Source organism: Giraffa tippelskirchi, chromosome 12, assembly GCF_054371585.1.
Source record: "Giraffa tippelskirchi isolate mGirTip1 chromosome 12, T2T-mGirTip1v1.2.pri, whole genome shotgun sequence".
Classification (NCBI taxonomy): Eukaryota; Metazoa; Chordata; class Mammalia; order Artiodactyla; family Giraffidae; genus Giraffa; species Giraffa tippelskirchi.
The window spans coordinates 50,563,972-50,588,614 of NC_137286.1; the positions used below are offsets into that span (position 1 = coordinate 50,563,972).

The 24,643-nt window shown below is 43.7% G+C and overlaps 1 long non-coding RNA gene across 1 annotated transcript in view; it reads right to left on the bottom strand.

Moving 5' to 3' along the window:
- Positions 1 to 4,235: 4,235 nt before the first annotated feature.
- LOC145529801 (uncharacterized) overlaps positions 4,236 to 24,643 on the bottom strand; it is a 69,412-nt gene continuing 49,004 nt past the window's right edge. The window contains exons 4-5 of the long non-coding RNA XR_014071359.1: positions 7,759 to 7,798; positions 4,236 to 4,922 (exon numbers count right to left, since the gene is read on the bottom strand). This is a non-coding gene — a long non-coding RNA (uncharacterized LOC145529801). The remainder of the gene's footprint in view (positions 4,923 to 7,758; positions 7,799 to 24,643) is intronic.

The following is a 24,643-nucleotide window of genomic DNA, read 5'->3' on the forward strand; positions in this document are numbered from 1 at the left end:
GAGTGGAGGGAACATAAACTGCTTAGAGTTAGCAAGGTGTGGGCTCCTGGCTCTGGCATGCGCAAAATGACGTAGGTACAAAGTTATTCATTGCAGGACTTCCCTGGTGGCTCAGTGGTAAAGAATCTGCCCACCAATGAAGGAGACATGGATTCGATCCCTGGGTTGGGAAGATCCCCTTGGGAAGGACATGGCAACCCCCTCCAGTACTCTTGCCTAGAAAACCTCAGGGACAAGAGGAGCCTGGCGGGCTCTTCTTGACACAGAGTCAGACAGGACTTAACAACTGAAAACAAATTCACTGCAGCATTTTTTTTTCACAGTAGCGAAACATTGGAAACAACCCAGGAACCAAGAATGAAGCCCTGGTTAATTAAACTGTAGTAGGTCTGTACAATGGAATATTGTGCAGCTGTAAAAGGAAAAGAATGAGGAAGGTCTTTATGTACTGATGTGGGAAGATCTACAAGATAATTTGTGAAGTGAAAGAAGCAAGGCACAGAGCAACAGCTATTGTATACCACGCTTTGTGTACACATGGAAGAAAAATAAGACTATATAATTCTCATTAACTGGTATACATATAGAGAAATGCTGAATGTGTATCTATAACAAGGAACATATGACAGTGGTCACCTGTGTATGTGGCAAAATAGACAAGATGAGGGCAACTGGATATTTGGGGGTCAGTGGGGATGAGGTTTATTTTTTTTTAACTTTTTATTTCATGTTGGAATATAGCCTATTAACAATGTTGTGATAGTTTCAGGGGGACATCAAAGGGACTCAGCCATACATATACATGTATCCATTCTCCCCCAAACTCCCCTCCCATCCAGGCTGCCACATAACATTGGGCAGAGTTCCCTGTGCTATATAGTAAGTAGGTTCTTGTTTGCTATCCGCTTTAAATATAGCAGTGTATACACGTCCATCCCCAACTCCCTAACTAGATGAGAGACTTTTTATTGTATCTCTTTCTAGCCTTTATGATTGTCGAAAGATGTGACTGTATTATATGCTTACGTGCTGTGCTCAGTCGCTCAGTTGTGTCCAATTCCTTGTGACCCCATAGCCTGTAGCCCACCAGGCTCCTCTGCGCATGGAATTTTCCAGGCAAGAATACTGGAGCAGGGTGCCATTTCCTGCTCCAGAGGATCTTCCCAACCCACGGATTGAACCCACATCTCTTGTGTCTCCTGTACTGGCAGGTGGATTCTTCACCCCTAGCGGGACCTAGGAAACCCATTCGTGTTTATAAATTAAATCAAACAAACAAGCATCATAGCTCTGCCATTTTTGACTGTGTGGACCACAATAAACTATGGAAAATTCTTAAAGAGATGGGAATACCAGAGCACCTGAACTGTCTCTTGAGAAACCTGTATGCAGGTCAGGAAGCAACAGTTAGAACTGGACATGGAACAACAGACTGGTTCCAAATAGGAAAAGGAGTACGTCAAGGCTGGATATTGTCACCCTGCTTATTTAACTTATATGCAGAGTACATCAAGAGAAACGCTGGGCTGGAAGAAGCACAAGCTGGAATCAAGACTGTCGGGAGAAATATCAATAACCTCAGATATGCAGATGACACCACCCTTATGGCAGAAAGTGAAGAAGAACTAAAAGAGCCTCTTGATGAAAGTGAAAGAGGAGAGTGAAAAAGTTCGCTTAAAGCTCAACGTTCAGAAAACTAAGATCATGGCATCTGGTCCCATCACTTCATGGCAAATACATGGGGAAACAGTGGAAACAGTGTCAGACTTTATTTTTTGGGCTCCAAAATCACTGCTGATGGTGATTGCAGCCATGAAATTAAAAGACGCTTACTCCTTGGAAGGAAGGTTATGACCAACCTAGATAGCATATTTAAAAGCAGAGACATTACTTTGCCAACAAAGGTCTATCTAGTCAAGGCTATGGTTTTTCCAGTGGTCATGTATGGATGTGAGAGTTGGACTGTGAAGAAAGCTGAGTGCAGAAGAATTGATGCTTTTGAACTGTGGTGTTGGAGAAGACTCTTGAGAGTCCCTTGGACTGCAAGGAGATCCAATCAATCCATCCTAAAGGAGATCAGTTCTGGGTGTTCACTGGAAGGACTGATGTTGAAGCCGAAACTTCAATACTTTGGCCACCTCATGCGAAAAGTTGACTCATTGGAAAAGACCCTAATGCTAGGAAGGATTGGGGGCAGGAGGAGAAGGGGATGAGATGGCTGGATGGCATCACCGACTCGATGGACGTGAGTTTGGGTAAACTCCAGGAGTTGGTGATGGACAGGGAGGCCTGGTGTGCTGCAATTCATGGGGTCGCAAAGAGTCGGACATGACAGAGAGACTGAACTGAAGTGAACTTAACTGATCCTGGAAAATTACTCAACATCTTCCAGTCTGGATGTTGACTTCAGGGCAATGAAGATATTTGTATTTGCCTCCCTGGCCTGCTAGGTCCTTGAGCAACAGTAAGCAGCCTAAGCCCAGTGCCTGGAGGAGTGCTCACAAATGTTGGGTGAGTTTCCTTCCCTATGGGAATGCCTGGGTCTCTCTCTGTCCTGGGGCAGAGCTGTGAGCCACTGGCTCAGAGTTTCTCAGGAAACAGTTTAGGTGCAACCTTCTCCTGCTTGCCTTGTCACGACTTTATCTGAGTCCTGGCTCTCCAAGTAAAAATGTCCAGTGACCTTAAGAATTCAGCGGCCCCTGACCACTCTTTCGGAGAAGGCGATGGCACCCCACTTCAGTACTGTTGCCTGGAAAATCCCATGGATGGAGGAGCCTGGTAGGCTGCAATCCATGGGGTCGCTAGGAGTTGGAGACGACTGAGCGACTTCACTTTCACTTTTCACTTGCATGCATTGGAGAAGGAAATGGCAACCCACTCCAGTGTTCTTGCCTGGAGAATCCCAGGGACGGCGGAGCTTGGTGGGCTGCCGTCTACGGGGTCGCTCAGAGTCGGACACGAGTGAAGCGACTTAGCAGCAGCAGCAGCAGCAGAACACTCTTTTGGGCGGGGAAGCCTCTAGAAACCTCGGCTTCATTTTCTTGTTGGTCTCTCTTCCACATCGGCTCTGCTTGTAGTCAACTCTTGCCTGACTTCCTGGGGAGCAGTCCCAGGGCTCAGCTGCCTCCCTCGGAGGGCAAGGAGGCTACTTGCCTGAGCTCTGAGGTTCGGTCTCTCTCTCTCCACCTTGCTCCACTGCTTTCTCTCCGAATCAGGTCTCTGGGCTTCTCTCCTAAGGAAGTGAGGGGACCGATGCCTGTAATCAGTCAATCAAGATTTCTGCCCCAGGGGAAGCCTAGGGAAGAGAGCTAGGAGCCGGAGGAGGGGCTCCGAGGGACCACCCAGGATCCCAGCCCAGTCTTGTGATGCAGGGGTCACGGGGTGCTCTGACGTCGAGGCTGGTGTGTGATCGTTCGCAGGTCAATGCCGAGAGAGTCGCAAGCGGAGCGCGGAGGTTAGGAGAGAACCCGCAGTGCTGGGCGGAACAAAGCCTGCCGCACACACGCTCGCTCTGGCCCTTTCGTTTGCTCGGGGAAGGGACCGCGCGCGGCCTCTAGCGGCCCCTAACACCGGCGCTCCAGATGATGGTTCATGCGCAACTCAGCCACGGGTACGTGGGCAAGAGGCTGCGGGGCCGCGTGACGTGGTCCTCGGAAAACTCTAACCGAGCAGAGTTGGGGCGGGTCCGGTCGGCAAGCGTGTGACTCAGGCTGGGCCGCACCCGCCCCTCGCCGTGCAGCTCGGGGATCCACCCGCCCATCCACGCTGCATCCGGAGCTCCTCCCCGCGCCCTTCCTCCCGCTCCTCTCCCGGCTCGGTTCCCCTCTCCGCCTCAGTTATCCGGGGGCTGTCTGCTGCACTGAATCTCAGGCGATGCTTTGCAGCACTGGTCGCTGCATGCCTTCGGGCCCTCTGCACAGATTCTAATATTTCTTGAATGAGTGAAGCAAGCCTGTTTGAATAAGTTGAGAGAGGACCTGAGGTTGAGCTGGTTCCATTCACCTTAATCTATTTTCTAAGTTATTTAAAAACATGCAGCATTGACTCTTTTCTGCCGATTGTTACACAATTTTGGTATTATGAAATGTGCTGGACACAACGATCAAATCAAATCCTCTGATTTTTGTGAAGATCAGTGTAAATCCTATCTTTGTTCCCTGTTGAGAAACAAAACAAAAAACGAAACAACATAAAACCACAAAAGACAAAAAAACCACCCAAACGCTTGCACACTCACTGAGTATATGAAACTGTTTAAAGTACTAGTACTGCATTTTCTTGAACCCAAGGTGGATCCCTTTAGGGCAATTACAAAGATATAACATGGCATTGACTTTTTGTGCATATTCTTACTCCAGATTTCTGTTTTCTGTATTACAAGCTACTGTCCACGGAGGGTCATAAATCCCCTGGAGAAGTCATAAGTTACACCACGTGATTTGCTTTGCATCTGTTTTGCAGCTGTTCACTTTGCAGTTTTATTTTGCCTGTTGGAAACCCTAGAGCAGTACTTCTGAAACCTGAGTGTGCATACGAATCACTTGGAGGATCTTGTTAAAATGCAGATTTTGTGTTAGAAGGTCTGGGGAGGGCTGAGATTCTGTAGTTGTAAGGAGACGCCAGGTGGTGCCGATTCTGCTGCTCCGGACACCACCCTTAGAATGGTAAGGTTGTGGAAAAATAGGAACAAAAGGACTGAACACTCGTGGGATTAGTGTGGACGCCTTTGCATGGAGAACTGGCTGTGGAGGAGTTTTCCTTGGAGAGTCTGGTCTACTCTTCCTCTTGCCCTTCACTTTCCCTTTTCTTTTAAATATTGTTTCCTGTTGTCTTGATTGGAGAGAAATGGAGAAAGCAAAGCCAGAAGCTCTGTTGATCCAGGATGTGTGGGTAACATCTTAGGCTTCCTCAGGTCATCTGGGCTGGAAGAAAATGAAAGGATCTGCAGCTTAGCTGTGCTGAACCCTGTGTGGCCTCTGCACTTTGTGTAAGGGAAACCAGAAGGAGACCCGGAACCATGGTTTCAGTTCCCTCAACTTTATTTTACTAGTGTGAGAGATGCAGCAGGCATTTGCAAGGGGCTATGCTTTGCTCTTTTCTTTCCGTATGCTGTGATCAAGGGCAGGGTTTCTCAGCTGCAGCACTGTTGAAATTTGGGGCTGGATAAATATTTGTTGTGGGAGAACCTGAGTGTCCTGGGTGTTATAGGATGTTTAGCAACATCTCCTGGACTCTTAACCATTTAGAAATATGCAGCACCTACCCCGCCCCCGCCACTAGTTCCCAGTTGTCACAACAAAAAAAAGTCTCCAGACATTTCCTAGATAACATCTTGGGGACCAAAATTGCCCTTGTTTGAGAAACACTGATCTAAGATAAAGAATATTCTGTCAGTTCTCCTCCATGTCTATCTTTCCCAGCTTTATCTGTCTTTTCAAATAGCATCTTATTTTCCACTTTCTAGGTGGAATGTTTCTGAGTGGGATACCACAAAATGAAATTTCCAAATTAGTGAAGCTAAGGCATATCGGTTTGTACTCTGTGCCTATTCCAATGGATTGGTCCTGGCTATTAGAGACACTGGGTTGAAAAGGGTTCTGAGGATTCCATAAACAGCAGGAAATAACACTGTCTGCCACGGGTGTGGGGTAGAGTGGCCATTATGTTTGCCATGAATTTGTCTCATTTAAAACTATAAATTGCCGGCTTCCTCAGCATTCCAGTTTATTCTCAGGGGGGCAGTAGCTGGAGTCTGTTGGAAAGCATGTTGGCTTTGGGATCTGAAGATCTGAGTTGGAATTCTAGCTATGCCATTTACTAAATTTGACCTTGAATGAGTGGATCATTTAATCTCCTTGAGTTTCAGTTTCCTCAGCTTAGAAAATGGGCTATTCATTCCTAGGTCATACAGTGGGTGTGAGGATTAAAGGAGACAAATGAAAGTATCAGAATAGTACCTGTCTTACAGGGCAGAGGTCCCCAACCCCTGGGGCCATGAACCGGTACTGGTTTGTGGTATGTTAGGAACTGATCCGCACAGCAGGAGGTGAGCGGTGGGTGAGTGAGCAAAGCTTTGTCCAGGTGGCGCTAGTGGTAAAGAACCTGGCTGCCAATGCAGGAGACATAAGAGATACGGGTTTGTTCCCTGGGTGGGGAAGATCCCCTGGAGGACGGCATGGCAACCCACTCCAGTATTCTTGCCTGGAGAATCCCATGGACAGAGGAGCCTGGCGGGCTATAGTCCATGGGGTCACAAAGAGTCGGACATGACTAAAGTGACTTAGCGTGCACCCATCACTCAGATTACTGTGTGAGCTCAGCCTCCTATCAGATCACCTGTGGCATTAATTTCTCATAGGAGCATGAACCCTACTGTGAACTGCGCATGCAAGAGATCTAGATTGTGGGCTCTTTATGAGAATCATCCTGAAACCAACCCCCCCGACCCCCCAGTCCATGGAGAAATTGTCTTCTGCAAAACCAGTCCCTGGTGCCAAAAAGGCTGTGGACTGCTATTACAGGGAATGCTCAATAATATATGTGTATTGATATATTATTTATTCAGTCAATAAATAGATGCCACAAATATATGACCCGGGAATATTATCCTATATTAAATGTTTGGAAAATTTCAGAAGATAAAAGTAGGGTCCTGAAAGAGCTCATCCAGAAGAAGAAAGGAAGGAGCCAGAAGGGTTGGGCCAAGCATCGTTTCAAAGTGAATTTATACTTGGAAGCTCTGAAACTGGCCCTCAGTGAGGAAATAATTTAGAAGAAGTAAGAAATATTTGTAGAGATGACTCACTAGGGAAGCCCTAGAGAGTTCTCAAAGTTTGTCCCCAGACAAGCAGCAACAGCATCACCTCGGAGCTTGTCAAAAATGAAGTCATAAGACTTCCCTGGTGGTCCAGTGGTTAAGAACCCATCTGCCAATGTAGGGGACATGGGTTCGATCCTTGATCCGGGAAGATTCCACATGCTGTGGGGCCCGGGTATCACAACTGTTGAGTCTGCACTCTAGTGCCCAAGAGCTGCAACTAGAGCTGGTACTTTGCCACAAGAGAAGCCACCACAATGAGAAGCCCTCGCATAGCAACGAAGACAAACACAACCAAAAAAAAAAAAAAATGAAGTTATAATGGCTAGACACAAAAGCACTTGATTCATAGGCAAGAAACTCAGGACCTCTCTCGGAGCTATTTTCTCTTAGTCTTGCCTCTTACAAAGTATGAGTTTGCTAACCCACAGTAGAGAAGAAACAGCAAACTCAAGGATGTGAAGTGGACGTAGTGGATCCTGAATGCGAAGAGTGATGAATGATAAAGCATGGAAAACCCTCAAATATTAAGAAAGTGACAACTGATAGAATAGAAAACCTCCAGATATTAAGACTGGACTTGGGTTATGTTAAGTGGGGCAAACAGCCATGTACCCCTCAATAAGTCCTTTGGTTATTGTTTAATATTCCAAAAGTTGGTATCTGTAATGTGTCCTAGAATCAAGAAAGATTTAAACCATGTTTTTTGTTCTTGGTTTAAAATCATAGGAAAGTGTAAGTTTCAGAAGTATTTTTTTATCCACTGAAATCTGTACGAGAAAATTTAGTATTTGGCTCTGCAGTTGCCAGTTATATAGTAATCTATTTTGCATATGACAGTTTGTATTTAACTGTTTTGTTCATTAAAAACCTTACAGTGGTTATGCATATTTAATTTCAGAAAGTTGAGAGTTGGTCAGAATATATTTTGCAGTACCTACCATTGCTTTTCTGAGGTAATAAAAGGTTGTTTGGCAGAAACTGAAAAAAAATAAGAGAAATATTGTTAATTTAAACAAAAGGAACATTTCAAATAAATGAAGTCTGAGGACTTTAAGGAATCATTGCTGTTGTTCAGTCACTAAATCGTATCTAACTCTTTGCAACCCCATGGATTGTAGCACTCCAGGCTCATCTATCATCCACTATCTCCCAGAGTTTGCTCAAATTCATGTTCATTAAGTTGGTGATAATATCTAACCATCTCATCCTTGGTCTCCCCCTTCTCCTTTTGCCTCAAGCCTTTCCAGCATCAGGGTCTTTTCCAGTGAGCTGGCTCTTCCCACCAGGTGGCCAAAGTATTGGAGCTTCAGCTTCAGCAATTACAATGAATATTCAGGGTTGATGGTGTATTAACCATAATTATAGATCTTCAAGAGTTAAGTGAATTTCATCCCATGTTACCAGCTATGAAGTTCAGTGCTTCAGGGATTGGCTATTTGTTGAGATGATTTATTAGGCAAAACACTGAGTTCTCAACATGTGGTCCTTGGGCCAGCAGCATCAGCCTCACTTGAGAGCTTGTCTGAAATGTGAAATTTCAGGCGCTGCTCATACTTACTGAATTAGAAACACATGAGTGGGTGGAGCCCAGAAAATCTTGGTTAACAAGCCTTCCAGGTAATTTTGGTGCATGGTCAAGTTTGAGATTCCCGGCTCTAGACCGGGGTACCAGCCTTCATTCATGTCACCCCAGTGGGCACAAGTTGTTCTCAGTTCAGAATATTTGGACCATAAATCTAGAGTGGTGCCTAAGCCTAGAAGGAAGAGCAGATTGAGATAAACCTGGGTTTAAATTCTGGCTTCACCACTTGTTACTGATGTGCTTTTGAACATATTATTAATGCACTCTAAATACTACTAACCATTTGGAGATTTCGTTTCTTTAATGCTCTCCTCAGAGGGCTGTTCTGAAAATGGAATGAGCTGATATGTATTAAAACACAGTGTGGACTCCCCTAGTGGCCCAGTGGTTAAGACGCAGCGCCCCCAGTGCAGGGTGCGTGGGTTCAGTCACTGGTTTGGGAAGATTCCACGTGCCACCTGGCACAGCCCCCCAGTGGTAATAATAATAAAAGACACAAAAGACTAATTATTAGAGCTCTTGCCTTTCCTTATTTTGGTTAGGCATTAGAGATGTTTCTACTTGGAGAATGTGACTTCCTACAAAACCTACAGGGGTGGAAAGGGGTGGGAGGTGGAAGGGAGGTTCAAGAGGGAGGGGACGTGTGTATGCCTGTGACTGATTCATGCTGATGTTTGGCAGAAACCAACACAAGATTGTACAGCAATTATCCTTCAATTAAAAATAGATTAAAAAACCCAACATTAAGTGCTCAGGACCAAATGTATCTGATATTCTAGTATTAACACTATACTTCAAGTTGATTATGGATTAAAAACAAGTCTAGCAGGCTTTGGTGTGCTGACCTGGGACCAACTTATTTCTTGGCTTAGTCATGCCTTTAAAAAGCACAATGCAAATTTCCTATTCGGAAATATATGCAAAAAATGTCATTTACACATGGCTTTTTGGACATGCCCTATTCATTAGATGTTTCTAGGTATATATCTTTAATGAAATCCAGATAGTTAAACTCAAGGAACCAGGGATTTGGAAGGGCCATAAAATCTGTGCCTTTCCTAATACTAAACATATACTTTGTAATTAGGTAAAAATTAAAGGACAGGACAGTTGCAACTTGTTTTGGGTGCTGGTCATGCTAATGTGGAAATGAAGAAGTCAGACATTAGGGCAACACCAGCCTGGCTGAGGCACAGAGGAAAATGGAAACACCTGGTCTGGCCACAAAGTCACAGTAATTGTCTGCAGGATAAATTTTCACTGAGCATCCTGTCACCTCAGTCACCACATCATAGGATGGCTTCAGTGCTATAGTTCAAAGGCAAGAGCTCCAGGTGCTGGAAGTGAACCATTCATATATTCTGCCTCCCAGGGAAAGTACAAGTTGTGAAAAGAGCTTACAATCTTTATTCAAGGTGTGTGACAATTTTTCTCCTCCTTAAAATTGGTTTGGGAAAATTTCAGTGGCTATATCCCAAAGACCCTACTAACTTATTTGAAGCAGTGGTAGTATAGTAGACAGTGGTACCCATGGGGCAGAATACCTGGATTGTAATTCTGGCTTTACTTGTTGCATGTATCTTTTTTTTTTCTTACACCTTTCAGTTCAGTTCAGTTCAGTTGCTCAGTTGTGTCCAACTCTTTGCAACCCCATGAACTGCAGCATGCCAGGCCTCCCTGTCCATCACCAACTCCCAGAGTTTACTCACACTCATGTCCATTGAGTTGGTGATGCCATCCAACCATCTCATCCTCTGTCATACCCTTTCTCCTCCTGCCTTCAATCTTTCCCAGCATCAGGGTCTTTTCAAATGAGTCAGTTCTTCACATCGAGTGGCCAAAGTATTGGAGTTTCAGCTTCAACATCAGGCCTTCCAATGAATATTCAGGACTGATTTCCTTTAGGATGGACTAGTTGGATCTTTTTGCTGTCCAAGGGACTCTCAAGAGTCTTCTCCAACACCACAGTTCAAAAGCATCAATTCTTTGGTGCTCAGCTTTCTTCATAGTCCAACTCTCACATCCATACAAGACTACTGGAAAAACCATAGTTTTGACTAGACGGGCCTTTGTTGGCAAAGTAATATCTCTGCTTTTTAACATGCTGTCTAGGTTGGTCATAGCTTTTCTTCCAAGGAGCAAGTGTCCTTTAATTTCATGTCTGCAGTCACCATCTGTAGTGATTTTGGAGCCCCCAAAAATAAAGTCTGTCAGTTTCCATTGTTTCCCCATCTATTTGCCATGAAGTGATGGGACCAGATATCATGATCGTAGTTTTCTGAATGTTGAGTTTTAAGCTAGCTTTTCCACTCTCCTCTTTCACTTTCATCAAGAGGCTCTTTAGTTCTTCACTTTCTGCCATAAGGGTGGTGTCATCTGCATATTTGAGGTTATTGATATTTTTCTCGGCAATCTTGATTCCAGCTTGTGGTTCAGCCAGCCCAGCATTTCTCATGATGTACTCTGCATATAAGTTAAATAAGCAGAGTGACAATATACAGCCTTGACATATTCATTTCCCAATTTGGAACCAGTCTGTTGTTCCATGTCCAGTTCTAACTGTTGCTTCTTGACCTGCATACAGATTTCTCAAGGAGGCAGGTCAGGTGGTCTGGTATTCCCATCTCTTTAAGAATTTTCCACACTGTGTTGTGATCCACACAGTCAAATGCTTTGGCATAGTCAATAAAGCAGAAATAGATGTTTTTCTGGAACTCTCTTGCTTTTTCGATGATCCAATGGATGTTGGCAATTTGATCTCTGGTTCCTCTGCCTTTTCTAAAACCAGTTTGAACATCTGGAAATTCTCGGTTCATGTACTGTTGAAGCCTGGCTTGGAGAATTTTGAGCATTACTTCACTAGCGTGTGAGATGAGTGCAACTGTGTGGTAGTTTGAACATTCTTTGGCATTGCCTTTCTTTGGGATTGGAATGAAAACTGACCTCTTCCAGTCCTGTGGCCACTGCTGAGTTTTCCAAATTTGCTGGCATATCGAGTGCAGCACTTTCACAGCATCACCTTTGAGGATTTGAAATAGCTCAACTGGAATTCCATCACCTCCACTAGCTTTGTTCGTAGTGATGCTTTGTAAGGCCCACTTGACTTCACATTCCAGGATGTCTGGCTCTAGGTGAGTGATCATACCATCGTGATTATCTGGGTCATGAAGATCTTTTTTGTATACTTCTTCTTACACCTTAAATACATACAATTTTTATTTGTCAGTTATATGCAATTAGGACTTCCCTGGTGGCTCAGTAGTAAACAATCCACCTGCCTAATGCAGGAGACACAGGAGATGAGGCTACGATCCCTGGGTGGGTAAGATCCCCCAGAGGAGGAAATGGCAACCCACTCCAGCATTTGTTCCTGGAAAATCCCATGAGCATGGAGTCAGACATGGTTAAGCAACTGAGTATACACACACACAGAGAAACACACACACATACATACTCAATAAAGCTGAAACAAAAACAAAAAATTAAAATGGTAAGTTATGAACAGAATTATTAAAACTTAGCAAATTTGACCCCGTGTGAATCAAGTTTGACTTGCTATGAATCCCACTGGTGTGGCTAAGGTAGTGAGTGTAGTTAGAGATCTAAGTTAGAAAACACAGCGAACTCAGCTCCTTCAAGTACAAACCACAGGACCATTAACGTGGGCACTGCCATAGATTCCCATTGTCCCGGCTGCAACAGCTCCTTAGAAGCAACCAGGAGCCCAGTATGCCCAAGTCCTTGCATGACTTGCTATATCTAATCCCAGTCTTGCCTCTTGGTTCATCTGGATACGCTATCTGCTGGCACATTGCGCCTAAACACAATGGACTCTGGAAGCCACCAAGCTACCACTGACAGAGACCAAAGGGAACTGCCACAGTGAGATAGCTTGCAACTCTCTTGCTGCTCTGAAGGTTGATCTTGTTCATAGTTGGGGGGGAGGAAAGAAAGTATCTTGCAGGTAATCTGGCCTTTGAAAAGTCCTCCAACCTTTCTGAGCCTGTTTTCACTTCTGAAAGGGTGATAGTAACGGGTCTTTCCCAGTGGCTCAGCTGGTAAAGAACACACCTGCCAATGCAGGCGCTGCAGGAGATGTGGGTTTGATCCCTGGTTTGGGAAGATCCCCTGGAGAAGGAAATGGCAACCCACTCCAGTATTCTTGTCTAGAGAATCCTGTGGACAGAGAAGCCTGGCAGACAACAGTCCATGGGATTGCAAAGAGTCAGACACCACTTAGCGACTGAACAACAAAAATGATAATAGTAAAAACAGTAACAATGATACTCAACCTTGTTAATTCACAGGACTGCTGTTATAAGGAACAAACGAGATGATGTATACGAACATCTTAACCATGTCTATACGGACCTGGAATATTTAGCCAAAAAATCCCTAGAAAAGCCTTTTTTTTTAAACCACAGGAAGACCTTTTGACGACAGAAGACACAGGAAGCAATTACAGATGGAGTTGTCTTGGATAATGAGATTTTTCCAGCAACATTTAATCTAGGAATTCTTTTTTCCTGGGCTTTCCTTGTGGCTCAGCTGGGAAAGAATCTGCCTGCAATGAAGGAGCCCTTGGTTTGATCCTTGGGTTGGGAAGATCCCCTGGAGAAGGGAAAGGGAACCCACTCCACTATTCTGGCCTGGAGACTTAATTCCATGGACCGTATAGTCCATGGGGTCGCAAAAAGTCGGACACGACTGAGCAACTTTCACTTTACTTTCTTTTTTCCTACCTACAGCCAAGAATTCTCGATCCCGTCTACCTCAGCCGGAGAAGGTGTTCACATACATTTCTCACGACCTTTGTAGGGGTGGTTCTGCAAAAGGCATTTGCAGAATGGCTTAATGTAAACACTTAACCATATTTCACATTTGTGTGCAGCTTTTCAGCAGTCAATGGGAAGAAATTACTTCGAGCAAGAGAAATGCAGTTGAAGACTCTGAACTTGAAAAACTGTGAACAGTAAAGCTATGTTGCCCTGTCACTCACGATTGCCCTTTATCTATCCCGACAGAGATCTGGACATTTAGTCTCAGGCTAGAACAGAGGGCCTCTGGATGGGTTACTTCAGATATATCTGTGGGTGGGGGCACTATACCATGTCAACACTGTACCAGAAACAGAGTAATTAAGTGACTGTATGTGTTTGCTCAGTCGCTCAGTCATGTCTGACTCTTTGTGACGCTATCGACTGTAGCCTGCCAGGCTCCTCAGTCCATGGGATTTCCCAGGCAAGAATACTGGAGCGGGTTGCCATTTCCTACTCCATAAGTGATTGTATGTACGATAAATTCAGAATGAGGAGACCTGTTCCTCTAGTTGGTGTCCAGAATATTGGACAAGGGTCTGCCTCCAGGCAGGAGAAGATTACAAGGCTCTTCTTTGAGATATTGACCAGCCTAACAAATTGAGATCAGGGTTTTACCCTAAAGGGACCACACATACAATCCCACAGTGAAGCTCAGAGTCAACAAAGCTCATCATATGCTCAGAGTTTCCAAGCAGGTTTTTTTCCCTCCTGGTTATTAAGAGTAGATGGTCAAAAGGCATTAGATAGCTAAGACAAGTTACTATTGTGATAGGTTGACATGAACAAAAAAGGAAACAAACAATAAGAACTTAGGGAATACAGAGACAGGACAGGGAGAAGAACTTAGTAAAAAAAAAAAAAAAATCAATATTTAAAATCCTCAGAAGGAAAGGAGAGGATACCACATCTATGAAAAAGGAACATGAAGTTATAAAAAAGAAGCACTCAAAGGACAAAATGTGCTTATGAAAATTAAAAAATAAACTTAGTAGAAGAAAAGGAGGGCTTTCCCTTTGGTTCAGCGGTAAAGAATCTGCCTGCAGTGCAGGAGACATGGGTTCGATCCCTGGGTGGGGAAGATTCTCTGGAGGAGGGCATGGCAACCCACTCCAGTATTCTTGCCTGGAGAATCCCATGGACAGAGGAGCCTGGCGGGCAATAGTCCATGGGGTCACAGAGAGTCAGACATGACTGAGAGACTGAGTGATACACACACAGGAAAAAAGGAAATCACCCCCCAAATACAGTAAAAATATAGAAATGGGATATAGAAATGGGGATAAGAATAAAAATATAAGAACATTAAAGGATTACTTTAGGATTCGGATGCGCTATCCGAATGATATGAGTTTCCAGAATGGAAGAACAGAGAAAACAAAATTATCAGAAAATAATTTAGGAAATTTACCCTGCATTGAAGGACATAAGTAGCCAGATTGGAATGGTCCATTCAATGTACAGCAAAATGGATAAAAACAGATTTAACTACAAAGCACATCTTGTGATACTTCAGGACACTGGCAACAAATACTAAATTTATACAAGCTTCCAAAGAGAAAAAAAAAAATAAAAGGACTGTGAACAAAAATGGCTTTTGACTTTTCAATGGTAACATTGGGGATAAGAAGATAATAGAGTCAGGCCTTCAAAATTCTGAAGGGAAATGATATCCATCCTAGAATTCTATACCTAAACTATCCTTTAAGTTTGAGACTCAAAAATTTGACATCTTCAGGCACACACAGTCTTGAGACCTTTATGTCTCATGCAACCTTTTTTCCTAAAGGTTGGATAGCATCACCGACTCAATGAAAATGAACTTGTGCAAACTCAGGGAGATAGTGTAAGACAGGGAAGCCTAGCATGCTGCAGTCCATGGGGTTGCAAAGAGCTGGACACGAGTTAGTGACTGAACAACAGCAAAACCTTTTTCAAGAAGCTCATCTCAAGAAGGATGTACTCCACTAAAAATGAAAGAAAAAACCAGAAAAGACATGGGACACAGGAATTAGGGGATCCAGTTAGAGAATCTGAGAAGGAGTCCCTGGGAGGAGGATGAGAGAAGATTCCAGAATGCGAGCTGCACGGGATTGGCCAGATGGGGCAGGTGGGAGGAGTGGACCTGAGAGGCAGGTGAGGGCTGCTGTCAGCAAGACCATCACTGCCGTTTCCTCTTTTTTTCAACTTGAGAACAACATGTCAAAATTTCATATTCTGTTCTGATTGTGGCTTGTCTTGACAACATACTAATGAAATGCTTACATGTACAACCACTTAGATGTGCTGAGAACATTCATTTCACTGCACAGAATTTTTCTGTTTCCACTTACTCCTGACAGCTGGTGATAAGTAATGGGTTTAGAAGCAGAAAGCACTCAATAGTCCATTTAGATGCTGGATGTCCTGTGCCTGGTCCACACCCTAGCCCTGCCCAATGCCCCAGCTCTGGCAAGCTCTGCATTTCTGAGGACTCACCGACAAGACCTGGACTTTCCACCTTCACCAGAAATGGCAGAAGTTACAGCCAGACTGTGACTCAGCAACTCAGTTCAGCTTTGCTTTTCTTGGGTGCCTTCATCTAAAACAGGCGATAATGCCTGCTCCTTCCAGGGTATGCTTAGACTGAGTTTTCTAAAATGGAATAATATGTTGTATAGGGAAATGTTATGTTTTTTAAATGCAGAAGCATGTTTTCATTAAAATTAGGATAGTGGTTATTCTCCCAAGAGTGACAGGGTTGTTGTTTTAGTCCTTAAGTTGTATCTGACTTTTTTGTGACCCCATGGACTGTAGCCCGCCAGGCTCCTCTGTCCATGGGATTCCCCAGGCAAGAATGCTAGAGTGGGTTGCCATTTCCTTCTCTGGGGGATCTTCCCGACCCAGGAATTGAATCCGCGTCTCCTGCATTGGCAGGCAAAGTTCTTTATCACTGAGCTGTCAGGGAAGCCCGAGTGCCATGAAGCAGGATGCAATTAGAAAGGGACATACTGTGGAGTTTAAAATGACTTGTAATATATTTCTTAGGGCTTCCCAAGTGGCTCAGTGGTAAAGAATGCAACTGCCAATGCAGGAGATGCAGGAGTCAGGGGTTCAATCTCTCGGTTAGGAAGATGCCCTGGAGTAGGAAATGGCAACTCACTCCAGTCTTCTTGCCTGGGAAATCCCAAGGACAGAGGAGCCTGGTGGGCTACAGTCCATGGGGTCGCAGAGTTGGACAGGACTAGCGACAGAGCACAATATGCTTCTTAACCTGGGGGTGGGTGCATTGTTTTGTAACTGACTTTAAAGGGTACCTATAATTTTTATACAGTCTTCTCTGTGTATTATACATATAGTAATAAAAGTTTTGAAATAAAAAATGGACTTAAAATCCAGCAGATGGGAAATTTCTAGAGTGGCTGCTTGAGAGATGTTGGGCTCCAAACTGGATGACTGAAGGTGGAATTATTTTGACTCTGATAGAGGTGGAAACTCCCAATTACTTAGGTACTAAACTCTCCTACGAAGGTTTTTTTTTTTTCCTGACCTGCAGGGACCTGTTCTTCAGGAATTGAGTCATGGAAACATCAAGCAAGATGTGGTTACTTCTTTACAGCCTGCTGGGCTATGCTATACTCTCCACCTTAATTCAGATATTACTAGTGGGGAGAAAAGCCCCTAATTATAGCCAGTTATTGACTCATAACCATCCTTTGCTTGTGGTTATTTCCCTTAAGAAGAAAATACGTGGTGTTCTTGCTTAATGGGTGTGTGTGTGTGTGTGTGTGTGTGTGTGTGTGTGTGGTGTTGTTTACTGTATTATCTCTCTAGAACGTCTTTGCATGACCCTTAGCCGTAGGGTGGGCCTTCTTAGGAGCTAAGTCAGCTTCAGCTGGGTGCATGGCTGTTGGCTTGCTTTCATGGACACTCCCAGGATATGGGTGTGCCTTTGAAACGCTCAGCTTTCACGAGCGTTCATTTCTTTCGGCCTGTGGTGTCAGTAGTAACAGAGCTGGAGGTGACAGCTGACCTATTTCCTCTGTCCTGGTTAGGACTCTGGGTTACAGAGGGCAGAATCCCAGTTCACAGATTTAAACACAAAGGTTTTCGGGGTGGGGGAGGGATGGATGGGGAATTTGGGACTAGCAGATGCAAACGATTATATGTAGAATGGGTAAACAACAAGGTCCAACTGACTAGCACAGGAAACTATATTCAATACTCTACAAAAAACATAATGGAAAAGATTGTGAAGAAGAATATATATATATGTATGTATGTATAACTGAATCATTTTGCTGTACTGCTAAGTCGCGTCAGTCGTGTCCGACTCAGTGCGACCCCATAGACGGCAGCCCACCAGGCTCCCCCGTCCCCAGGATTCTCCAGGCAAGAACACTGGAGTGGGTTGCCATTTCCTTCTCCAGTGCATGAAAGTGAAAAGTGAAAGTGAAGTCGCCCAGTCGTGTCCGACTCTTAGCGTCCCCATGGACTGCAGCCTACCAGGCTCCTATGTCCATGGGATTTTCCAGGCAAGGGTACTGGAGTGGGGTGCACCAGAAACTATATATATATATATGTATGTATAACTGAATCATTTTGCTGTACACCAGAAACTAACACAACGCTGTATATCAACTGTGGTTCAATAAAATACATTAAAAACAAAAAACAACAAAGGAATTTACAGGCTTGGTGAACCGCACAGCATAGGAGGAGATTCAGGTACAGCTGGATCCAAATGCTCTAAGAAAATTAGGATGTCTATTTCTATCTGCTTCCTTCCACATTGGCTCCCTTCACAGGCAGGCTGTCCTCAGTGAGATGGCCTGAAGCAGCGACACCTTGTATTTCAGCTGCTTAGAAAGTCCAGTATAAACCCCCCTCAGGACTTCCCTGGTGGTCCAGTGGTTGAGAATCCACCTTCCCATGCTGGAGACGCCGGTTCAATCCCCGGCCGGGGAACTAAGCCCTGGTACCACAACGAAAACCTGCTGCAGCCAAAAATCAATCAATAAATGAAATTATTTTTTTAAAAAAACAGTCTTCCTCAATCATTCCAGCAAAATTATGGAGCTCTTATTGGCCCAGTTACAGCCATGTGACCAACCCTGGGCCCGGGGACAGCACGCATGCCTACTCCTATTCCCAGGGAGGGGCTTACATCCATCATTTCACCTGGACCGAGAGCAGGAAGGTAGTTTTCATTATAGCAGCTATTTGTATATAGAAACTTCTCTTGGACTTAATTTTGAATATATAAGTTTTGAAGGTAGTTATGCTTGAAATGATACATCTTAGGACTTAGTTATGAACTGCTGTTCTGTTCTGACCTAGCCATACTTCATAAATTTCCACACCTAACAAAACATAGTTTAAAAACAGAGAGGCTTCTAATTCAGATGAGTCGGGAAAGCCTAAAGAAATTTGACAATAATAGAGCCCTGTATCTTTATACTGAACAGGAGGGAAAAACTTCACCAGAGGAAATCTGCTGCTTCAGATACATCGCAGAGCATAGTTTAGTCTTCAGTTCAGTTTGATTAATCAGCTCATGACTTTAGTTCAAAGGTTTGTGCATTTAGTCTTCTTACTGAAGGCATTTCTGATACAGTACCTGGAAAAAGAAAGTGCTTTTACAGCTAAGGAGTTTATTCCAAAGCTTCTTCCTTACTAAAGGGAAACTCACATTAAAAAAAAAATTCAAGTTGTGCGTTTCTTTGTTTATCTTTTTCTTAAATGGAAGTAGAGTTGGTTTACAATGTTGTGTTAGTTTCAGGTGTATAGCAAAGTGAGTTAGTTATACATATTTGTATCTACTCTTTTTTTAAAACTTTTCCCTTACAGATTATTACAAGATATTGAGTAGAGTTTTCTGTGTATACAGTAGGCACCTTGTTGGTTATCTGTTTTATTATAGTAATAGTGCATGTTAACCCCAAAGTCCTAATTTGTCCCTCCCCCCTCCCTTTCCCCTTTGGTAACCATACGCTTGTTTTCTCAGTCTGTGAGTCTATTTCTGATTTGTATATAAGTTAATTTGTGTCTTTTTTTAGATTCCGCATCTAAGTGATATTGTATGATATTTGTCTTTCTCTGTCTGGCTTATTTCACTTAGTATGATAGTCTCTAGGTGCATCCATGTGGCTACAAATGGCATTATTTCACTCTTTTCCACGTCTGAGTAATATTCCAGTGTATGTATGTCCCACATCTTCTCTATCCATTCATCTATCGACGGGCATTTAGGTTGTTTCCACGTCTTGCTGTTGTGAACACTGAGGTTCACGTATCCCATCAAATTAGAGTTTTCGCCAGATGTATGTCCAGTGGGACTGCAGGATCATACAGTAAATAGACTCACATTTCTGACTTCATATTTTGCCTTCTCAGTGAAGACTTGTGTTACTCTCTTTCACGGTTAAGCGGGCAAACATACTTTGGGAAAGTACTGGTTGGTTTCAAATCCCTTACTAACTAACTCTGTCATGCAGTCACTTTGCCTCTCTATGCTTCCCTCTCTGTGAAAACCTCCTACGTAGGATTGCCTATATAAACTCCTTAAGACAACGCCTGGCACGTATGAGCCCTCTATGAGTATTTGCTGCCATCATTGTTATTTCATGAGCTCTCAGAGCATGAAACCATGGGCCTGTTTTACTTTTGGTTGAGATGGAAACTAGGAGGGCAGAGGGCAGATGCCTGAAGCTAAGCAGCCTATTAAAAGTAGAATAGAAAGAGAGGAGAGGAAACCCAAGCGCTTTTCTCTTCAGATAGTTATCAAACCACGCTTCGCTGCAGACTATGGGCTTGGGTATGGCTAGAGATCAAAGGCCCTCTTATGTGCAGTGACATTTGTGAGCACAGGGCTGAGTTATAAAACTCTTGAATGGAAGGTTTTGGCACTTGGAACAGCTTGGGATAGAAAGGCAGGGTTTTTATAGAGGCGATTCACGGAACTGCTTATGCTGGTGGAGAATCCAGACTGTTATGACTCACTTGTCTCTTTATTGCTTTGGACCAAGAACTGTTGTTTTCCTTTTAAGTCCCTCTGTAGGAGCTGAGCTACAGCCTAGGGCCAAATAACTCCTTCAGGAAGACAGTGTGGCTTCAGTGAGTGTGAACAGGAATATTCCTTTGTTGGGCTCTGGATCAAGTGGACTGGACAAGCAGAACAAGAATTTTATTTTCACCAGGGGATAGAATTTCTCTTGGAAACCAGCAGCATCCTTAATGCTTTTTTCTAACTTGAGATAGGCTTTCCTTTTGTCTGTCTGCCATTTTCATTTTCTGAAAGCACAGGCTAAATCTGCTGGCGTGACTGGAAGTGGATAGGAGAATAACTTTGGAAAGTAGGAATTGGTGTGTCTGGATTGCCATATGCGGGACTAAGGAGAGCAGAAGGGGTCATTGAGAGTCCAGTTTGCATTGCTAGGTCTCCCGGGAAAAACTAGGAAGAAGAATTTTGGACTGATGGTAAGACCCAGCAGTAGGCAGACTTTTAAGATAGCTCCCAATGTCTTCCACCTCCTGGTACTTATTCCTTTGTGTAATTTCCTCCTCTTGTGTTTGGGCTAGGCCTCATGACTATAATTTGACAATATGAGGATATTCTCATAAATAGAATACAAGAGTAATGAGATGTCATTGCCATGATCAGAGTACAAAAGACTGTGATTTCTACCTTGCCAGGATTCTCTCTCTTGCTGCCACTTTCTCTTTCTTGCTCTCAGCTTGCATTTGTAAAGTGGAGAGCTGTACTTGATGATCTCAGAGAGTCCCTGGCCTCACATTCTATTACTCTAGGAGGGAAAAAAAGGAATTAGTTGCATTTCTTTGAACTCATTTCCTACTCTGATAAATGGGGATGTTGCCTCTTCTGTTCCACGGTCCAATTTTTAATAGCTGAAATATCAATAACCTCAGATATGCAGATGACACCAAACTTATGGCAGAAAGTGAAGAAGAACTAAAGAGCCTCTTGATGAAAGTGAAAGAGGAGAGTGAAGAAGTTGGCTTAAAGCTCAACATTCAGAAAACTAAGATCATGGCATCCAGTCCCATCAGTTCATGGCAAATAGATGGGGAAACAGTGGAAACAGTGACTGACTATTTTTTTGGGCTCCAAAATCACTGCAGATGGTGATTACAGCCATGAAATTAAAAGACGCTTACTCCTTGGAAGGAAGGTTATGGCCAACCTAGATAGCATATTTAAAAGCAGAGACATTACTTTGCCAACAAAAGTCTGTCTAGTCAAGGCTATGGTTTTTCCAGTGGTCATGTATGGATGTGAGAGTTGGATGGTGGAAAAAGCTGAGCACCGCAGAATTGATGCTTTTGAACTGTGGTGTTGGAGAAGACTCTTGAGAGTCCCTTGGACTGCAAGGAGATCCAATCAATCCATCCTAAAGGAGATCAATCCTAGGTGTTCATTGGAAGGGCTGATGTTGAAGCTGAAACTCCAATACTTTGGCCACCTCATGCGAAGAGTTGACTCATTGGAGAAGACCCTGATGCTGGGTAGGATTGGGGGCAGGAGGAGAAGGGGACAGCAGAGTATGAGATGGTTGGATGGCATCACTGACTCGTTGGACATGAGTTTGGGTAGACTCCGGGAGTTGGTGATGGACAGAGAGGCCTGGCGTGCTGCAATTCATGGGGTCTCAAAGAGTCGGACATGACTGAGCAACTGAACTGAACTGATAGTGAAAATTTTAATAATTTAGATAAACTTTTAGTTTGAGAAATAAAAAACTAAGACAGGCTAAAACATTAGCTTGTTGCTTTTTTTCTGGCTTCTAAGGAAGCCAGATGCTGTGGTGGAGAAGAACATGTGACTAGGAAGCAAGGATGGCTTCTGGTCAATGTCCTGCAAAGAACTGAAATCCTCGTCTGATACCTGCAAGCAACTGTATCCTGCTAACAACTGCTGGGTGAGTTTGGGAGTGCGTCCTGCCCTGTGGAAACTTGAGTTGATGACAGCAGCCTCAGCTGCCACCTTGCCTTTTTTTTTTTTGACATGTACATACTGCTTTATTTTATTTATTTATTTTTGGCTGCCCTGGATCTTCATTGCTGTGTGCAGGCTTCCTCTAGTTGTGGAGAGTGAGGGCTTCTCTTTGTTGCGGGGCATGGACTTCTCGTTGCGGTGGCTTCTCTTGTTGTGGAGTATGGGCTCTCGGGGACAAGAACATCAGTCATTGAGGCACTTGGGCTCAGAAGTTGTGGCACCCAGGCTTAGCTGCTTTGCAGCATGTGGCATCTTCCTGGACCAGGGATCGAACCCATGTCCTCTGCATTGGCAGGCAGATTCTTATCCACTGGACCAGCAGGGAAGTCCACTTTGATTTCCTGAGGGATGCCCTGGAAGCTGAGGAACCAGCTAAGAGTATCTAGCTTCCTGACTCCTCAAAACTGTGAGATAAATTGATGTGTATTCTTTTAATCTGCTAAATCTGGGGAAAATTTTGAATGCAGCAATAGATTAGTAATACATCAGTACTATATGTTATTTTTTTAAATAATTATTTATTTGGTTGTGTCTGCTTTTGGTTTCTACAGGCAGGAGCTTTTGTTGCAATGCTCAGGCTCTCTAGTTGCAGCACATGGACTCAGTTGCCTTTCGTCATGTGGGGGTCTCAGTTCTCTGACCAAAGATTGAACCCGAGTTCCCTGCATTGCAAGGTGGATTTTTAACCACTAGACCACCAGGGGAGACCCCCAGTACTGTATTTTAAACTGTGTTTTCTTTCCCCAGTGGTTTCAAATGCCATCACTATCAAGTTCCAAGTTACCATTCATATGGGAGTGGGTCTGTTGTCTGTTTCTAGGCTTCTTATACTGTTCTCTTGACTTTTTCATGTTTTGGTTTTTGTGCCTCTTCTATTTCTTCACTTAATGTTACTTCATAGGAGTTTGTGAGCTTGCCAGACGTGTCTGGATCATGGAGAACACAGTTGTAAGGACTGGGATTTTGAGGGACTTGGGTTCCCAGTGAACACACCAGAGATAGACCCAGGAGACAGAGAACAGTCTGGATACGGGACTGGCCCTCTCACTATGAGCCATGATCAGACTTCATGGCTGGAGTTTGCTTATATGTTCTTAGGAAAAAAGGAAAAGGGAACATTAGCCTGTCTTAATTTGGTATTTCTCAAACTAAAAGTTCATCTAAATTATTAAAATCTTCACTGTAGCATAGCTTATTAAAAATTAGACCGTGGAACAGAAGAGCTGACATCCCTGTTTATCAGAGTAGGAAATGAGTTTAAAGAAATGCAACTATTTCCTCTTTTTCCCTCCTATGGTGACAGAATGTGAGGCCAGGGAATCTCTGAGACCATCAAGTACAGCTCCCCCACTTTACAGATGGGCGGAGCAACCACATGCAGAGATGCCAGGGACCGTTCCAGTCTATGCCAGCTGTTCCAGAATAGCAGTGAAGAGCAACTTCCTTTCATTACCAAACTGTCTTGTCTTAGATAATAAATTATAGGATCATCCGTTGGAGGAGAAAACAGATTCTTAGAAGTGAAGGAACTTTCTTCTCTTTTAAACTTTTTCATCAGTCATAATAACTGAATAATGTTGACAACAGATTTCTCTAATCCCTACCCTAGGAAGTACATCCAAAGGTAAATATGCTTAACTTTTTTCTCATTAAGTATGATGTAAATTTGAGGTCTCGACTAACAGAGCCCCTGGGAAACTAGTTGATATTTAATTGGTTTGAAGACATGTAACAGAGTGACAGAATGATTGAACTCAGAGCTAAACTGAACACGAGGGGCACGTCATTGTCAATAGGTCATAAAATACTCTAGATGGTGTCATGAGGGCTATACTTCAAGTTCCTTGATTGTTTATTGCTCTTTCTATGGAGTTTTCCTTACAAGCTGTATGGTAGGTTTTGGCAAAATCCTGGACTAAGCTAAGAGATATCCTCATCTTCTACTGCAAATGCACAGAATAAAGGTAAAGAGCAATTTCTTACAAAGAATAAAAAAAAGACATCTCAGTTAAGTTCAGTTCAGTCGCTCAGTCATGTCGAACTCTAAGTGATCCCATGAACTGCAGCACACCAGGCCTCCCTGTCCATCACCAACTCCCGGAGTCCATCCAAACCCATGTCCATTGAGTCAGTGATGCCATCCAACCATCTCATCCTCTGTCGTCCCCTTCTCCTCCTGCCCTCAATCTTTCCCAGGATCAGGGTCTTTTGAAATGAGTCAGCTCTTTGCATCAGGTGGCCAAAGTATTGGAGTTTCAGCTTCAACATCAGTCCTTCCAATGAATATTCAGGACTGATCTCCTTTAGGATGCAATGGTTGGATCTCCTTGCAGTCCAAGGGACTCTCAAGAGTCTTCTCCAACACCACAGTTCAAAAGCATCAATTCTTCTGCGCTCAGCTTTCTTTATACTCCAACTCTCACATCCAT